This window comes from Mastomys coucha, unplaced genomic scaffold (genome assembly GCF_008632895.1).
Source record: "Mastomys coucha isolate ucsf_1 unplaced genomic scaffold, UCSF_Mcou_1 pScaffold22, whole genome shotgun sequence".
In the NCBI taxonomy this organism is placed as follows: Eukaryota; Metazoa; Chordata; class Mammalia; order Rodentia; family Muridae; genus Mastomys; species Mastomys coucha.
Window position 1 is genome coordinate 49,587,427 of NW_022196905.1, and position 6,376 is coordinate 49,593,802.

Below are 6,376 nucleotides of genomic sequence, written 5' to 3' on the forward strand. Positions count from 1 at the left end.
AAAAAAAAAAATAAAAACTATAGAATGACACAAGATTGAGGTAACTGAACAGATAAGTACTAAATACTGATTGTGCCATGGCATAAAGAAGAAATATAAAATTTCTACAACTGACTGAAAGTGATAGCAGAAACTTTTGAAGCACTGTAAGTGTTGGTAGGAAAAGATAATTGTAATCAGGACTGGAATTAATACATATATACATAAATAATTATTTCATGCTGGAATTAAAAATACAAGGAAACAATGAAATGAAGACAGGTTATTTAAGAGACCAACAATGGAAGAAACCTCTACTCATCATAATCAAAAGAAAGGGAAAGGAGACAAATTAAGAATATAAGACAATACAACAGACAGTACAGAATTTTACAGACCAAAAATTACATATTTTAAGTTTATATTCTAACAAATTGATAAATGTAAAAGAATTGATGACTATCTAAATCTATATATTCTACAAAAGAAAATTAAGATAAATAACTTCTAGACACTCATATTAACCAATGAAATAGAACCTATGATTAAATAAATAATTACTCTCTACTAAATAATGTCTGGGGCAAGGTGGACCAAAGACTAAGTTCTTATAGTACTTTAAAGAATAACTAATAAAAATTCTACTCAAATTATTCACTAAAAATGTATAAAGTTTCCACTTATTTTTATGGAGTCAGATTTATAGGATACTAGACTAGATATACCTCTCTGACCAAAAATTATTGTAGTCAAAATTATTGAGGAACATGTATATAAGAATTCTCAGTAAAATACTGTCAAACTACTTCCAAGGAAATTTAAACAGTATTAACCATCATAATCAAGTCAGTTTTATCATAGAGGTGTATGACAATCTCAACATACAAACCAAAAATAGCCCACCATGTAAATAGACTCAAAGACAGAAACCACATCATCATCCATTATATTCTGAATCTAAAGACATTTCAGATGATTGAAGACCTCCCATGCTAATGAGTTAGTAGAATTCATATTGTGAAAATGGCCATCCTACCAAAGCAACACAAGGTTTCAAAACTCTAATGCAATTCTATGGAGAAAGGATAGATAGATAGATAGATAGATAGATAGATAGATAGATAGATAGATAGAGGTATAGGTATAAGTATAAATATACATATATACATATATATATATATATACATATATATACATATGACACAGGCTTACAGACCCTGTATATATATATATATACATATATATGTATATATATGTATGTATAATACATACATATATATACATATACATATATATGTGTATGTATGTATGTATAATATATATATATATATATACATATATATATATATATATGTATGTATAATGTTCCTGCCCTGCTTGAATTCCTGTCCTGACTTCTTCCAATGCTGAACAGTAAAGCGAATGCTGCTGCTGACCATTGTTGGGAGTTGGACTACAGATTGAGGAGGTAGGACCAGCCAGGAGGCACAGGACTCAGAAGCTGCAGGGCAGTCAGCGCAGGATCCTTTCTACCTCCCTCTTCACATAGGAGGAGGTTCTGCAGATCCACAGCCCTCTCTGCTCCTTCCCCGCAAGCAGAGAGTTTGCCTTCAGGGAGTGCTCCAACCTACAGACTCAGGTGAGATCTCCATTTTCTCTCTGGTGACTTTCTATGGAGGGACCAGCCAGGAGCTCAAAGGACACATTGCACTGCACACAATAATAGTGGGAGATTTCAACACCCCACACTCTACAATGGACAGATCAAGGAAACAGAAACTAAACAAAGACACGGTGAGATTAACAGAAGTTATGAAACAGAAGGATTTAGCAGATATCTATAGAACTTTTATCTTAAACAAAAGGATATACATTCTTCTCAGCACCTCATGGTACCTTCTCCAAAATTGACCATATAATTGGCACAAATCAGGCCTCAACAGATAAAAGAAGATAGAAATAATTCCTTGCATCCTATCAGATCACCATGGACTAAAGCTGCTTCTCAATAACAGCATAAACAATAGAATGTCCTCACATATGTGGAAGCTCAACAACACTCTACTCAATGACAACTTGGTAAAGGAAGAAAGAAAGAAAGAAATTAAAGACTATCTAGAATTTAATGAAAATGAAGCCTCAACATACCCAAACTTTTGGGCCACAATGAAAGCAGTTCTAAGAAGAAAACTCATATCTTTAAGTGCCTCCAAAAAGAAATTGGAGAGAACATATACCAGAAATTTGACAGCACATCTGAAAGCTCTAGAACAAAAAGAAGCTAATTCATCCAAGAGGAGCCAAAGGCAGGAAATAATCAAACTTAGGGCTGAAATCATCCAAATAGAAACAAAAAGAACTATACAAGGAATCAACCAAACCAGGAGCTAGTTCTTTGAGAAAATCAACCAAATAGATAAACCCTTAGCCAGAATAACTAGAGGGCACAGAGACATTATCCTAATTAACAAGATCAGAAATGAAAAAGGAGATATAACAACAGACACTGAGGACATCCAAAAAATCATGAAAGCCTACTACAAAAGCCTATACTCAACAAAACTGGAAAACCTGGATGAAATGGACAATTTTCTAGACAGATACTGAAAGGAAAAATTAAAGCTTGAGACCTGTGCTGACTAGGAAGAAAAGTTATGGGCCTAAGAATCCATCACAAGCTGGCCCATATGGGCCTGGGAAGGAGTAAGCAAGTGGTTAGATATCATAAGAGCTGGCAGGTCAAGAAGATATAAAACTATAAACATAGAGGAAAACATATCTAGGCAAACAAGGACATGTCCAAGGCCCAGGCCTGCAAAGACATGCCTGGCGGACACTAAGTAATGGACCATCTGGTCCTCTCAGATATGGTTTAAGGTCAGATGCTTTGTTGACTCAGATTAACACCAACTTTAGGAATTTCCCACTCTGTTCTGCGTGTAATAGTTAATATTTGAACTAGCCAATCATGTATGACCACACTGATCCCTTTGTTCCCTCAGACCCTTTCCCTATATAAACCCCTAACCTTCAAGCCTCGTGGTAGGCTCCACTATCTCCTGCGTGACATAGGTGTGATGCCAAACTGGAGTGCCCTGAAATTAAAAATACCTCTTGTAATTATATCAAGACAGTCTCTAGTGATTCTTGGGTGCACGTCCTGCAGAGATTTGAATGGGGGTATCCCCCAGGGGTCTTTCAATACCAGGTACCAAAGTTAAATCAAGATCAGATCAACAATCTAAACAGTCCCATATCTGTTCATGAAATAGAAACAGTCATTAATAGTCTCCCAACCAATAAAAGCCCTGGACCAGATGGGTTTAGTGCAGAGTTTTATCAGATTTTCAAAGAAGACCTAATACCAATACTCTTCAAAATATTCCACAAAATAGAAACAGGGAGTACTCTACCCAATTCTTTCTATGAAGCCACAATTATTCTTATACCTAAACCACACAAAGACCTAACAAAGAAGGAAAACTTCAGACCAATTTCCCTTATGAATATTGAGGCAAGAATACTCAATAAAATTCTTGCAAAGTGAATCCAAGAATACATCAAAGTGATCATCCCTCATGATCAAGTAGACTTCATCCCAGGAATGCAGGGAAAGTTCAATATTCAGAAATTCATCAATGTAATTCACTATTTAAACAAACTCAAAGGAAAAAAATATGATCATCTCATTAGATGCTGAGAAAGCATTTGACAAAATCCAACATTCCTTCATGATAAAAGTCTTGGAAAGATTGGAAATTCAAGGCCCATACTTAAACATGGTAATAGCAATATACAGCAAACCAGTAGCCAACATCAAACTAAATGGAGAGAAACTTGAAGCAATCCCACTAAAATCAGGGACTAGACAAGGGTGCTTACTCTCTCCCTACCTATTCAATGTTGTACTTGAAGTCCTAGCCAGAGAAATTAGACAACAAAAGGAGATCAAAGGGATAAGAATTGGAAAGGAAGAAGTCAAACTATTTGTTGATTGAATTAGTCAGGGTTTCTGTTCCTGCACAAATACCATGACCAAGAAGCAAGTTGGGGAGGAAAGGGTTTATTTAGCTTACTTCCACATTGCTGGTGTTCACCAGAGGAAGTCAGGACTCGAACTTAAGCAGGTCAGGAAGCAGGAGCTGAAGAAGTGTCCATGGAGAGATGTTCCTTACTGGCTTGCTTCCCCTGGCTTGCTCAGCCTGCTCTCTTATAGAACCCAAGACTTCCAGCCCAGGGATAGCACCACCCATAAGGGGCCTTACCCCTTTGATCCCTAATTGAGAAAATGCCCCACAGCTGGATCTCATGGAGGCACTTCCCCAACTGAAGCTCCCTTCTCTGTGATACCTCCAGCCTGTATCAGTTTGGCACACAAAACCAGCCAGTACAATTGACCCCTTGTCAACTTGACACACAAACACATCACTATTAAGCCTCAACCCTTACTTTCTTATTCATCCTCAAGATCTAAAGTCCCACAGTCTTTACATATTTAAAGTTCAATAAATTTAAAATGTACAATATCTTTTAAAATTCAAAGTCTCTTAAATGTGGGCTCCACTAAAATACTTTCTTCCTAAAAGAGGGGAAAATATCAGGGCATTGTCACAATCAAAAGCAAAAATCAAACTCCAACCGTCCAATATCTGGGATCCACTCACGATCTTCTGGATTCCTCCAAGCACTTGTGTCACTTCTCCAGCTCTGCCCTTTATAGCACACACCTTCTCTTCTCAGCTCCAGACGCCTGTACTCCACTGCTGCTGCTGTTCTTGGTGGGCATTCATGGTACTGGCATCTCTAAAACACTGTCTTCTGCTCTAACTAGGCTTCACCAATAGCCTCTCATAGACTGTCTTCATGGTGCCAAGCCTTGACTCCTCTGCATGACCCCTTCAGTACTGGGCCATCAACTGCAAACCAAGGCTACCCCTTTACCAATGGCCTTCCATGCCTTCTCACTGTGCCAAGCCTCAGCTGCTCTTCATGATCCCTTCATGACTTCAAAACTAGTACCACCTGGGTGAGTCTTACATATTTCCAAGTCCTGCTGCAGCACAAGGTACAACTTTGGCTATCTCTAGAACACAGCCTCTTTGTGCTCTCAGGAAACACTTCCTAGAAGATGTCACCTCAGTGATGCTGGTCTCTTCTTAATCAACCCTAATTTCTTAGCTCCAGTTAACCAGCATCAATAGTCCCAGTAATGCAAAGTTTTTGCTTTAGAAGTTCTGGTACCTTGTTAATCATAGCTGATACTTCAGTCCCAGCTAACAAAAACCACAGAATCTTCACAATCAAAACAACATGACCCTGATTAGTGTCTTTAGTCTTCCCTCTGAAATTTCACAAGCCAGGCCTCCATCTCTGCACTGTTCTCAACATGATCTTCCAAGTTCCCACAGAGTTCTTAACAACCAGTGGCTCTTCTAGCTCAAAGTTCCAATGTCCTTCCACAGTCCTCCCCAAAACATGGTCAGGTTGTGACAGGAGTACCCTACTATGGGGGTACCAATTTTGTATTAGGGTTTCTATTCCTGCACAAATGTCATGACCCAGAAGCAAGTTGGGGAGGAGAGGGTTTATTTAGCTTACTTCTACATTGCTGTTGATCACCAGAGGAAGTCAGGTCTGAACTCAAGCAGGTCAGGAAGCAGGAGCTAAAGAAGTGTCCATGGAGAGATGCTCCTTACTAGCTTGCTTCCCCTGGCTTTCTCAGCCTGCTCTCTTATAGAACATAAGACTTCCAGCCCAGGGATGGCACCACCCACAAGGGGCCCTGCTCCCTTGATCACTAATTGAGAAAATGCTTCACAGCTGGATCTCATGGAGGCACTTCCCCAACTGAAGCTCCCTTCTCTGTGATAATTCCAGCCTGTGTCAAGTTGGCACACAAAACCAGCCAGTGCACTGATGATATGACAGTATACTTAAGTGCCCCCCAAAACTCTACCAGAGAACTCCTAAACCTGATAAACAACTTCAGCCAAGTAGCTGGATATAAAATTAACTCAAGCAAATCAGTGGCTTTCCTCTACACAAAGAATAAACAGGCTGAGAAAGAAATTAGGGAAAACAACACCCTTCACAATAGTCATAAATAATATAAAATACCTTGGTGTGACTCTAACTAAACAAGTAAAGGGTATGTTTGACAAAAACTTCAAGTCTCTGAAGAAGGAAATTGAAGAAGATCTCAGAAGATGGAAAGATCTCCCATGCTCGTGGATTGCCAGGATTAATATAGTAAAAATGGCCATCTTGCCAAAAGCAATCTACAGAATCAATGCAATCCCCATCAAAATTCCAACTCAATTCTTCACAGCCTTAGAAAGAGCAATTTGCAAATTCATCTGGAATAACAAAAAACCCAGGATAGCCAAAACTCTTCTCA